The 12,264-nt window shown below is 38.2% G+C and overlaps 1 non-coding gene across 1 annotated transcript; it reads left to right on the forward strand.

The window, feature by feature from the left end:
- Positions 1 to 6,021: 6,021 nt before the first annotated feature.
- On the forward strand, positions 6,022 to 6,129 carry LOC130965041 (small nucleolar RNA R71). Its single transcript, XR_009081099.1, has one exon. It is a non-coding gene; the product is annotated as a small nucleolar RNA R71 (small nucleolar RNA).
- The last annotated feature ends 6,135 nt before the right edge of the window (positions 6,130 to 12,264 follow it).

Genomic DNA, 12,264 nt, shown 5'->3' on the forward strand with positions numbered 1-12,264 from the left:
TGTTTTTGTGCTTCCAGAGAATATTAAAACATCATGTAAACACAGTTTCATATACCAAACAATTCAATCATCTACCAAGCATCAAAACATAATCAATTCGTAATTGATTTACCGAAACTTATGTCTCGGTGTTAGCTCACAAAAATCGATTTCCTCTTGACGACTTCAAGCTCGTTTTTTTCCCTAATCTTTGATCAAAAATAACTTTTAAACATATAACTCATGATGACTGAGCTTTCATCATAAATTCAGGAAGGGATTCCCCCACCTTAAGAAATCGGATATGGTTGCGAAGAAGAAGAGATGAACACTTTAATTGGTTTAGAATCTTTGTTGGTGTTTTAAAATCAAAAGATCGAACCTCAAAAGCTCGCCGACTAGGAAGTTTCCTGTAAGACCTAGGACTTTTGAAAAGTCTTATTATGAACTAATTTCAAATTATATATTTATTTACAGTTTTAATTTTCAGAAATTATTTTATTGAAGATAATCAAAGACAGCTTTGATTAAATGAATTTGAAATAAATTAAGGTTTTTATCTAAACTCTATACTTATGGATTATTTTCCTATTTATAATTTAAAGTTTTAGAAATTCAAAAATAATGAGATTTGGCTATTTAAATTAGGATTTTATCTAATTTTACAATTATTGAGTTATTTTCTATATTTAAATTATAAAGTTAGTAGTTGTCAAATAATAAAAATTTTATATGATTTAACTTAAATACTTTATATTTTTATAATTTAATACTTTAAGTTTTAGGAATAAAAAATAATTATATTATCTTATCTTTTCAGTTAGAGTATTTGATTGAAAACTGGTGCGCGAAATTGTGATCACTACAACTTCACACAACTAACCAGCAAGTGCACTGGGTCGTCCAAGTAATACCTTACGTGAGTAAGGGTCGATCCCACGGAGATTGTTGGTATGAAGCAAGCTATGGTCACCTTGTAAATCTCAGTCAGGCAGACTCAAATGTATATGGTGATGAACGAAAATCATAAGAGATAAAGATAGTGATACTTATGTATATCATTGGTAAGAGCTTCAGATAAGCGAATGAAGATGCCTTCCCTTCCGTCTCTCTGCTTTCCTACTGTCTTCATCCAATCCTTCTTACTCCTTTCCATGGCAAGCTCGTGTAGGGTTTCACCGTTGTCAATGGCTACCTCCCATCCTCGCAGTGAAAGCTAATGCTCACGCACTCTGTCACAGTACGGCCAATCACCGGTTGGTTCCCGCTCCTACTGGAATAGAACCCATTGATTCTTTTGCGTTGTCACTACGCCCAGCAGGTTACAAGTTTGAAGCACGTCACAGTCATTCAATCATTGAATCCTACTCAGAATACCACAGACAAGGTTAGACCTTCCGGATTCTCTTGAATGCCGCCATCAGGTCCTGCCTATACCACGAAGATTCCGATTAAAGAATCCAAGAGATATTCACTAAGCCTTGGTTGCTTGTAGAACAAGAATGGTTGTCAGTCACCTTGTTCATAGGTGAGAATGATGATGAGTGTCACGGATCATCACATTCATCAAGTTGAAGAACAAGTGATATCTTAGAACAAGAACAAGCGGAATTGAATAGAAGAACAATAGTAATTGGATTAATACTCGAGGTACAGCAGAGCTCCACACCTTAATCTATGGTGTGTAGAAGCTCCACCGTTGAAAATACATAAGCATAAGGTCTAGGCATGGCCGAATGGCCAGCCTCCCAATGAGGGTTCAATCATCAAAACATGATCAAAAGATGATGAAAATACAATAGTAAAAGGTCCTATATATAGAGAACTAGTAGCCTAGGGTGTACAGAGATGAGTAAATGACATAAAAATCCACTTCCGGGCCCACTTGGTGTGTGCTTGGGCTGAGCAATGAAGTAATTTCGTGTAGAGACTCTTCTTGGAGTTAAACGCCAGCTTTTATGCCAGTTTGGGCGTTTAACTCCCATTTAGGTGCCAGTTCCGGCGTTTAACGCCGGAATTTCTGAGGGTGACTTTGAACGCTGGTTTGGGCCATCAAATCTTGGGCAAAGTATGGACTATTATATAATGCTGGAAAGCCCAGGATGTCTACTTTCCAAAGCCGTTGAGAGCGCGCCAATTGGGCTTCTGTAGCTCCAGAAAATCCACTTCGAGTGCAGGGAGGTCAGAATCCAACAGCATCTGCAGTCCTTTTGAGTTTCTGGATCAGATTTTTGCTCAGATCCCTCAATTTCAGCCAGAAAATACCTGAAATCACAGAAAAGCACACAAACTCATAGTAAAGTCCAGAAAAGTGAATTTTAACTAAAAACTAATAAAAATATAATAAAAACTCAACTAAAACTATCAAAAACATACTAAAAACAATGCCAAAAAGCGTACAAATTATCCGCTCATCACAACACCAAACTTAAATTGTTGCTTGTCCTTAAGCAACTGAAAATCAAATAAGATAAAAAGAAGAGAATATACTATAGACTCCAAATTATCAATGAAACTAAGCTCCAAATTAGATGAGCGGGACTAGTAGCTTTTTGCCTCCGAACAGTTTTGGCATCTCACTTTATCCTTTGAAATTCAGAATGATTGGCTTCTTTAGGAACTCAGAATCCAGATAGTGTTATTGATTCTCCTAGTTAAGTATGATGATTCTTGAACACAGCTACTTATTGAGTCTTGGCTGTGGCCCAAAGCACTCTGTCTTCCAGTATTACCACCGGATACATACATGCCACAGACACATAATTGGGTGAACCTTTTCAGATTGTGACTCAGCTTTGCTAAAGTCCCCAATTAGAGGTGTCCAGGGTTCTTAAGCACACTCTTTTTTCCTTGGATCACAAATTTATTTCTTTCTTTTTCTTTCTTTTTCTCTTTCTCACTTTTTTTTTTCGTTTTTCTCCTTCTTTTTCTCTTTTTTTTTGTATTCACTGCTTTTTCTTGCTTCAAGAATCATTTTTATGATTTTTCAGATCCTCAGTAACATGTCTCCTTTTTCATCATTCTTTCAAGAGCCAACAATTTTAACATTCATGAACCACAAATTCAAAAGACATATGCACTGTTTAAGCATACATTCAGAAAACAAAAAGTATTGTCACCACATCAAACTAATTAAGCTAGTTTTAAAGATGAATTTGAAATCCTGTACTTCTTGTTCTTTTGTGATAAAAACAATTTTCATTTAAGAAAGGTGATGGATTCATGTTCATAGCTTCAAGGCATAGACACTAAGACACTAATGATCATAAGACACAAACATGGATAAACATAAAGCATAATTTTCGAAAAACAGAAGAATAAAGAACAAGGAGATTAAAGAACGGGTCCACCTTAGTGATGGCGGCTTGTTCTTCCTCTTGAAGATCCTATGGAGTGCTTGAGCTCCTCAATGTCTCTTCCTTGTCTTTGTTGCTCCTCTCTCATGATCCTTTGATCTTCTCCAATTTCATGGAGGAGGATGGCATGTTCTTGGTGCTCCACCCTTAGTTGTCCCATGTTGGAACTTAATTTTCCTAGGGAGGTGTTAATTTGCTCCCAGTAGTCTTGTGGAGGAAAGTGCATCCCTTGAGGTATCTCAGGGATTTCTTGATGAGAGGGGTCTCTTGTTTGCTCCATCTTCTTCTTAGTGATGGGCTTGAGGTCATGCCTTCTCAGTTGAACCGGCTTTGGATGCCATAAATGGTTATGGAAAAACAAAAAGCAATGCTTTTACCACACCAAACTTAAAAGGTTTGCTCGTCCTCGAGCAAAAGAAGAAAGAAGAGAGTAGAAGAAGAAGAAATGGAGGAGATGGATGTGAGTGGTGAAGAGGTATTGAGGTGATTGGTGAATGGGTGAAGAAGAAGAGAGGGTGGTGGAGTTGGTGGGGATCCTGTGGGGTCCACAGATCCTGAGGTGTCAAGGAAAAGTCATCCCTGCACCAAATGGCAATCAAAATCACGTTTTGTGCCAAATCTGGCGTTAAACGCCGGGCTGGTGCCCATTTCTGGCGTTTAACGCCAGGTTCTTGCCCTTTCCTGGCGTTTAACGCCAGTCTGGTGCCCCTTTCTGGCGTTAAACGCCCAGAATGGTGCCAGACTGGGCGTTAAACGCCCAACTGCTAGGCTTACTGGCGTTTGAACGCCAGCAGCATCTTCCTCCAGGGTGTGCTGTTTTTCTTCCCGTTTTTCATTCTGTTTTTGCTTTTTCAATGGATTTTGTGACTTCTTATGATCATCAACCTACAAAAAAGATAAAATAACAAAAGGAAATAGTTAATTATAAAACATTGGGTTGCCTCCCAACAAGCGCTTCTTTAATGTCATTAGCTTGACAGAGGACTCTCATGGAGCCTCAGAAATACTCAGAACCGTGTTGGAACCTCCCAACACCAAACTTAGAGTTTGAATGTGGGGGTTCAACACCAAACTTAGAGTTTGGTTGTGGCCTCCCAACACCAAACTTAGAGTTTGACTGTGGGGGCTCTGCTTGGCTCTGTTTTGAGAGAAGCTCTTCATGCTTCCTCTCCATGATGACAGAGGGATATCCTTGAGCCTTAAACACCAAGGATTTTTCATTCTCTTGAATGATCAGTTCACCTCTATCAACATCAATCACAGCCTTTGCTGTGGCTAGGAAGGGTCTGCCAAGGATGATGGATTCATCCATGCACTTCCCAGTCTCTAGGACTATGAAATCAGTAGGGATGTAATGGTCTTCAACTTTTACCAGAACATTCTCTACAAGTCCATGAGCTTGTTTTCTTGAATTGTCTGCCATCTCTAGTGAGATTCTTGCAGCTTGTACCTCAAAGATCCCTAATTTTTCCATTACAGAGAGGGGCATGAGGTTTACACTTGACCCTAAGTCACACAAGGCCTTCTTGAAGGTCATGGTGCCTATGGTATAAGGTATAGAAAACTTTCCAGGATCTTGTTTCTTTTGAGGTAATTTCTGCCTAGACAAGTTATCCAGTTCTTTGGTGAGCAAAGGAGGTTCATCCTCCCAAGTCTCATTTCCAAATAACTTGTCATTTAGCTTCATGATTGCTCCAAGATATTTAGCAACTTGCTCTTCAGTGACATACTCATCCTCTTCAGAGGAGGAATACTCATCAGAGCTCATGAAAGGCAGAAGTAAGTCCAATGGAATCTCTATGGTCTCATCTTGAGCCTCAGATTCCCATGGTTCCTCATTGGGGAACTCATTAGAGGCCAGTGGACGTCCAGTGAGGTCTTCCTCAGTGGCGTCCTTTGCCTCTTCTTCCTTCCAGAATTCGGCCATGTTGATGGCCTTGCACTCTCCTTTTGGATTTTCTTCTGTATTGCTTGGAAGAGTACTTGGAGGGAGTTCAGTAATTTTCTTGCTCAGCTGACCCACTTGTCCTTCCAAATTTCTGATGGAGGACCTTGTTTCATTCATGAAACTTTGAGTGGTCTTTATTAGATCAGAGACCATTGTTGCTAAGTCAGAGGTATTCTGCTTAGAACTCTCTGTCTGTTGCTGAGAAGATGATGGAAAAGGCTTGTTATTGCCAAGCCTGTTTCTTCCACCATTATTGTTATTGAAACCTTGTTGAGGTCTCTCTTGATTCTTCCATGAGAAATTTGGGTGATTTCTCCATGAAGAATTATAGGTGTTTCCATAGGGTTCTCCTAGGTAATTCACCTCTTCCATTGAAGGATTCTCAGGATCATAAGCTTCTTCCTCAGATGAAGCTTCCTTAGTACTGCCAGGTGCATTTTGCATTCCAGACAGACTTTGAGAAATCAAATTGACTTGTTGAGTCAATATCTTGTTCTGAGCCAGTATGGCATTCAGAGTGTCAATCTCAAGAACTCCTTTCTTCTGACTAGTCCCATTGTTCACAGGATTCCTTTCAGAAGTGTACATGAATTGGTTATTTGCAACCATTTCAATCAGCTCTTGAGCCTCTGTTGGCGTCTTCTTCAGATGAAGAGATCCTCCAGCAGAGCTATCCAAAGACATCTTGGATAGTTCAGAGAGACCATCATAGAAAATACCTATGATGTTCCATTCAGAAAGCATGTCTGAGGGACATTTTCTGATTAATTGTTTGTATCTTTCCCAAGCTTCATAGAGGGATTCTCCATCCTTCTGTCTGAAGGTTTGGACCTCCACTCTAAGCTTACTCAATTTTTGAGGTGGAAAGAACTTTGCCAAGAAGGCATTGACTAGCTTTTCCCAAGAGTCCAGGCTTTCTTTAGGTTGAGAGTCCAACCATATTCTAGCTCTGTCTCTTACAGCAAAAGGGAATAGCATAAGTCTATAGACCTCAGGGTCTACCCCATTGGTCTTGACAGTGTCACAGATTTGCAAGAACTCAGCTAAAAACTGATGAGGATCTTCCATTGGAAGTCCATGGAACTTGCAATTCTGTTGCATTAGAGAAACTAATTGAGGCTTAAGCTCAAAGTTGTTTGCTCCAATGGCAGGGATAGAGATGCTTCTCCCATAGAAATTGGGAGTAGGTGCAGTAAAGTCACCCAGCACCTTCCTTGCATTGTTGGCATTGTTGTTTTCGGCTGCCATGTGTTCTTCTTCTTTGGAGAATTCGGTTAGGTCCTTTAAAGAGAGTTGTGCTTTGGCTTCTCTTAGCTTTCTCTTCAAGGTCCTTTCAGGTTCAGGATCTGCCTCAACAAGAATACCTTTGTCTTTGCTCCTGCTTATAAGAAAGAGAAGAGAACAAGAAAATGTGGAATCCTCTATGTCACAGTATAGAGATTCCTTGAGGTGTCAGAGGAAAGGAAAATTAGAAGGCAGAAGTAGAAAATTCGAACTTATCAAAGAAGATAGAGTTCGAATTTTGCATTAAGGGATAGTGTTAGTCCATAAATAGAAAGATGTGAGAAGAAGGGAAGTAATTTTCGAAAATTAAGTAAAAGATTTTGAAAACATTTTGAAAAACACTAATTGATTCTCAAAAACTAAGAATAGAAAAAGAATCAAGTGATTTTTGAAAAAGATTTTGAAATTAGAACTTAAAAAGATTTGATTGAAAACTATTTTGAAAAAGATGTGGTTAAGAAGATATGATTGGTTTAAAAAAAAATTGTGATTGAGAAAATATGATTTGAAAACAATTTTAAAAGATATGATTTGAAAACAATTTGAAAAGATATGATTTTAAAATTTAATGACTTGCCTAACAAGAAAAGATATGATTCAAACATAAAACCTTCCTCAACAGAAAAGGCAAAAAATGTTCAATCAAATCATTAATTGTTAGTAAGTATCTTTGAAAAAGGAAAGAAATTAATTTTGAAAACATTTGATTGAAAAGATATGATTTGAAAAAGATTTGATTTTGAAAAACTTTGAAAACTTGAAAAAAATTGATTTGAAAAACAAAATCTTCCCCCTTGTGCCATCCTGGCGTTAAACGCCCAGAATGGTGCACATTCTGGCGTTTAACGCCCAAACTACTACCCTTTTGGGCGTTAAACGCCCAGCCAGGCACCCTGGCTGGCGTTTAAACGCCAGTCTGTCTTCTTCACTGGGCATTTTCGAATGCTCAGCTTTTTCTGTATAATTCCTCTGCAGTATGTTCTGAATCTTCAATTCTCTGTATTATTGACTTGAAAAGACACAAATTAAAAATATTTTTGGATTTTTTTTTATAATGAGGAAAAATCAAAATGCAACTAAAATCAAATAACAATGCATGCAAGACACCAAACTTAGCAGTTTGTATACTACTGACACTAACAAAATGAGAATGCATATGAAAAACAACAAAACACTTAAGTCAATAGAATTCAAAGATCAAAACAAGAAAATCATCAAGAACAACTTGAAGATTAATTAAGACACATGCATAAATTCGAAAAATGCAAGAAGAACAGAAACATGCAATTGACACCAAACTTAAAATGAGACACTAGACTTAAACAAGAAATATTTTTGGATTTTATGATTTTATAAATTTTTTTGTGCTTTTTCGAAAATTAAGTGAAAAGGAAAATAAAGGTATCAAAATTCTTAATGAGAATTCCAGGAATCATGCAATGTTAGTCTAAAGCTTTAGTCTAAAGGAATTAGACATAGCTAGCTAAGCTTCAGCAGGACATTGCATTCAAGAGCTAAATTGATGATGATCAATCAGCTTTGGTGATGATAAGAACATCACCTTGAAATACTAGAATTCATTCTTAAGAACTCTGAAAAAATAATACCTAATCTAAGCAACAAGATGAACCGTCAGTTGTCCATACACAAACAATCCCCGGCAACGGCGCCAAAAACTTGGTGCGCGAAATTGTGATCACTACAACTTCACACAACTAACCAGCAAGTGCACTGGGTCGTCCAAGTAATACCTTACGTGAGTAAGGGTCGATCCCACGGAGATTGTTGGTATGAAGCAAGCTATGGTCACCTTGTAAATCTCAGTCAGGCAGACTCAAATGTATATGGTGATGAACGAAAATCATAAGAGATAAAGATAGTGATACTTATGTATATCATTGGTAAGAGCTTCAGATAAGCGAATGAAGATGCCTTCCCTTCCGTCTCTCTGCTTTCCTACTGTCTTCATCCAATCCTTCTTACTCCTTTCCATGGCAAGCTCGTGTAGGGTTTCACCGTTGTCAATGGCTACCTCCCATCCTCGCAGTGAAAGCTAATGCTCACGCACTCTGTCACAGTACGGCCAATCACCGGTTGGTTCCCGCTCCTACTGGAATAGAACCCATTGATTCTTTTGCGTTGTCACTACGCCCAGCAGGTTACAAGTTTGAAGCACGTCACAGTCATTCAATCATTGAATCCTACTCAGAATACCACAGACAAGGTTAGACCTTCCGGATTCTCTTGAATGCCGCCATCAGGTCCTGCCTATACCACGAAGATTCCGATTAAAGAATCCAAGAGATATTCACTAAGCCTTGGTTGCTTGTAGAACAAGAATGGTTGTCAGTCACCTTGTTCATAGGTGAGAATGATGATGAGTGTCACGGATCATCACATTCATCAAGTTGAAGAACAAGTGATATCTTAGAACAAGAACAAGCGGAATTGAATAGAAGAATAATAGTAATTGGATTAATACTCGAGGTACAGCAGAGCTCCACACCTTAATCTATGGTGTGTAGAAGCTCCACCGTTGAAAATACATAAGCATAAGGTCTAGGCATGGCCGAATGGCCAGCCTCCCAATGAGGGTTCAATCATCAAAACATGATCAAAAGATGATGAAAATACAATAGTAAAAGGTCCTATATATAGAGAACTAGTAGCCTAGGGTGTACAGAGATGAGTAAATGACATAAAAATCCACTTCCGGGCCCACTTGGTGTGTGCTTGGGCTGAGCAATGAAGTAATTTCGTGTAGAGACTCTTCTTGGAGTTAAACGCCAGCTTTTATGCCAGTTTGGGCGTTTAACTCCCATTTAGGTGCCAGTTCCGGCGTTTAACGCTGGAATTTCTGAGGGTGACTTTGAACGCTGGTTTGAACCATCAAATCTTGGGTAAAGTATGGACTATTATATATTGCTGGAAAGCCCAGGATGTCTACTTTCTAACGCCGTTGAGAGCGCGCCAATTGGGCTTCTGTAGCTCCAGAAAATACACATCGAGTGCAGGGAGGTCAGAATCCAACAGCATCTGCAGTCCTTTTGAGTCTCTGGATCAGATTTTTGCTCAGATCCCTCAATTTCAGCCAGAAAATACCTGAAATCACAGAAAAACACACAAACTCATAGTAAAGTCCAGAAAAGTGAATTTTAACTAAAAACTAATAAAAATATAATAAAAACTCAACTAAAACTATCAAAAACATACTAAAAACAATGCCAAAAAGCGTACAAATTATCCGCTCATCAAAAACCAATTAGTATTTTAAAATCATGAATAATATTTTAAAGTGATTTTTAGAGATTTAATTTAGATTTCAAATTAATACTCTATGCTCCAATTTTATTAAAATGACCTTACTCTAATTAAATCCAAAATCCCTAAATCAAAACCCTAATTTTTGACCTAACCCTAACCCTAGCTACCCAACCCCCTCACCCACACAATCAACACACTTACACACACTCACCAAAAACCTAGCCACATTTACCCCTTACCCAACAACAGAATGAAGAAAAGAAGGAAAGAAAGAAAGAAGAAAGGGAAGAAGGAAGGGGACCGAAGAAGGAAAGAGAGGGGGGAGAAGGGAAGGCAGCGCGGTGGGCGTCACTGCCACTGTCGCCGCCGCTGCTGACCAAGAAGGGAGGAGATCCGAGAAAGAGAGATGGAGTGCCGGTAGGAGAGGGAGACCGCTGCCATAGTAACTGCCATTCGTGCTCCAGCTCGTCGCCACCATCGCGTCACTCGCACAGTCTCCACCGTCCATCGCGCCTCCACCACGCCACATCGCCGTCGAGAGCAGAGCCGCGGGGAGAGAAGGCTCGCGACTGAGAGAGGGTCGTGGGCCTGGAACCACCGCGCCTTGTCATCGTTCCTCCCCATTTCTGTTGCCGCCGTTAGTGCCTTGTTGTCACCGCCGCTACTGTTGGGAGCTACGCCGCCGTGATCGAGCTTCTGCCACCAAAGAACGCCACTGCCATGACTGAGATCCACTGCCGGTAAGGGTTTTAAGTTGGTTTTTGTTTCCTTTGAGTTTTTGAGAGATTTATTATCGCTGCATGTTTGTTATAGTAGCCGTCACCGGAGTTCTAGTTGCCGCTGTCGCTCGAGGTGGCTGCCGGGGCTGCCGACAAACCGGTGCAGTAACTACTACTGTTTCATTTTATTACAATAAGTGTTTATGTTTCGAAAACCCCTGCGTTAGTATTCTGTTATGTTTGGTTATACACTTTGAAGTTCTGGTAACGTAGGATCGTGTTTTGAGTGTTGCATGTCATTTTTAAGTTGTTGTGATTGCTGCAAAAGTGATCAAGAGCTGAGTTTCGGTTGCTGTTGGTTTCGGACTGAGAGAAAAGAGTTCCGTTGAGGCATTTGGTTTATGATTTCGGCTTGTTGAGGTTGGGGCTTTTTATAAAATCTAATTTATTTTAAAGTGGAATTGTTATAATTGATATGATGAGCGAAATGCTTTTCTGGTGATTATGTAAGTCTTAGGAATTGTCTGATTTGTCTTGGATGAATATGGTTGTCTGTTTGATTGAAATAATGTGTAATTTTGTTAAAATAGAGATTTCTGATTGGTTTGATTTGAAATAATTTTAATATTTAAGAAGTATGGATTTAGTTTTATTGGAATATGATTTGGTACTGTTGAAAAGAGTTAATGATTGGTTTGGTTGGGACCCAAAAAGGGTGACAAAGTCCAAGGTTTCGGAGATATATTGCCGAAATTTCTATAAAATCTAAGACTTTGTTTGAAACATTATTTTAAACATAATGAATTATACTTTGAATTGAATCATTAATAAATGAATTATGTTTGAACTTACTTTATTAATAAAATTATTATATTTTGAATGTAATTTATTTAAGAAAAGAATCATGTTTTAAAGTCAATTTAAAGATGAAAATTCTTATGTTTTGGAATTCGATTTAAGTAAATAGATTTGGAGGAGTTTTAGTGGATTTAAAAGAAACTTGAATTTTGATTAACTAATTTTACTTGACGACGTTTTAGGAAAAATTTGAAGTATTCTATAAACCTTTGATTTAGCAGATATGAAACAATTTTTGAGACTTTGGAAACAGATCTAAGAATGAAATTGAAATTAGTTTTTGGTTTAAATGATTTGGTGTTAGTTTAAGTAAGTGGGATTTGAAATTGGTTCGGAATATTTTGACTTAGTTTTGTTTTAAATTCTATTTTATTTATTCAAATAAAAAAACTAAGATTTTAGAGTTTTTCAATTAATTTAAGGAAATGAGTTAGGTTATTCTCCCCTAAAGTCTTGAGATTCTGCTGAGGAATTTTATGACCAAATCTTGATTTACTTTGTTTTTGGTTGCATGGGGACAAGCAACAGTTTAAGTTTGGTGTTCTGATGAGCAGATATTTTATACGCTTTTTGGCATCATTTTCATATTATTTTAGTTATGTTTTGTTTAAGTTTCATTATATTTTCATAGATTTTAGTGCAAAAGTCACATTTTTGGATTCTATTTTGAGTTGTTGTGTTTTCTGATGATTTCAGGTAATTTTTGGCTGAAATTGAGGAGCTTTGGCAAAGTCCGATTCAAAGGCAAGGAAAGCGTAGCAGATGCTGTCAGATTCTGACCTCCATGCACTCAAACGAGTATTTCTGGAGCTACATAGGTCCAAATGATGTGCTCTCAACATCGTTGAAAAGATAA

The sequence above is a fragment of the Arachis stenosperma genome, chromosome 2 (genome assembly GCF_014773155.1).
Source record: "Arachis stenosperma cultivar V10309 chromosome 2, arast.V10309.gnm1.PFL2, whole genome shotgun sequence".
NCBI classification, from domain to species: domain Eukaryota; kingdom Viridiplantae; phylum Streptophyta; class Magnoliopsida; order Fabales; family Fabaceae; genus Arachis; species Arachis stenosperma.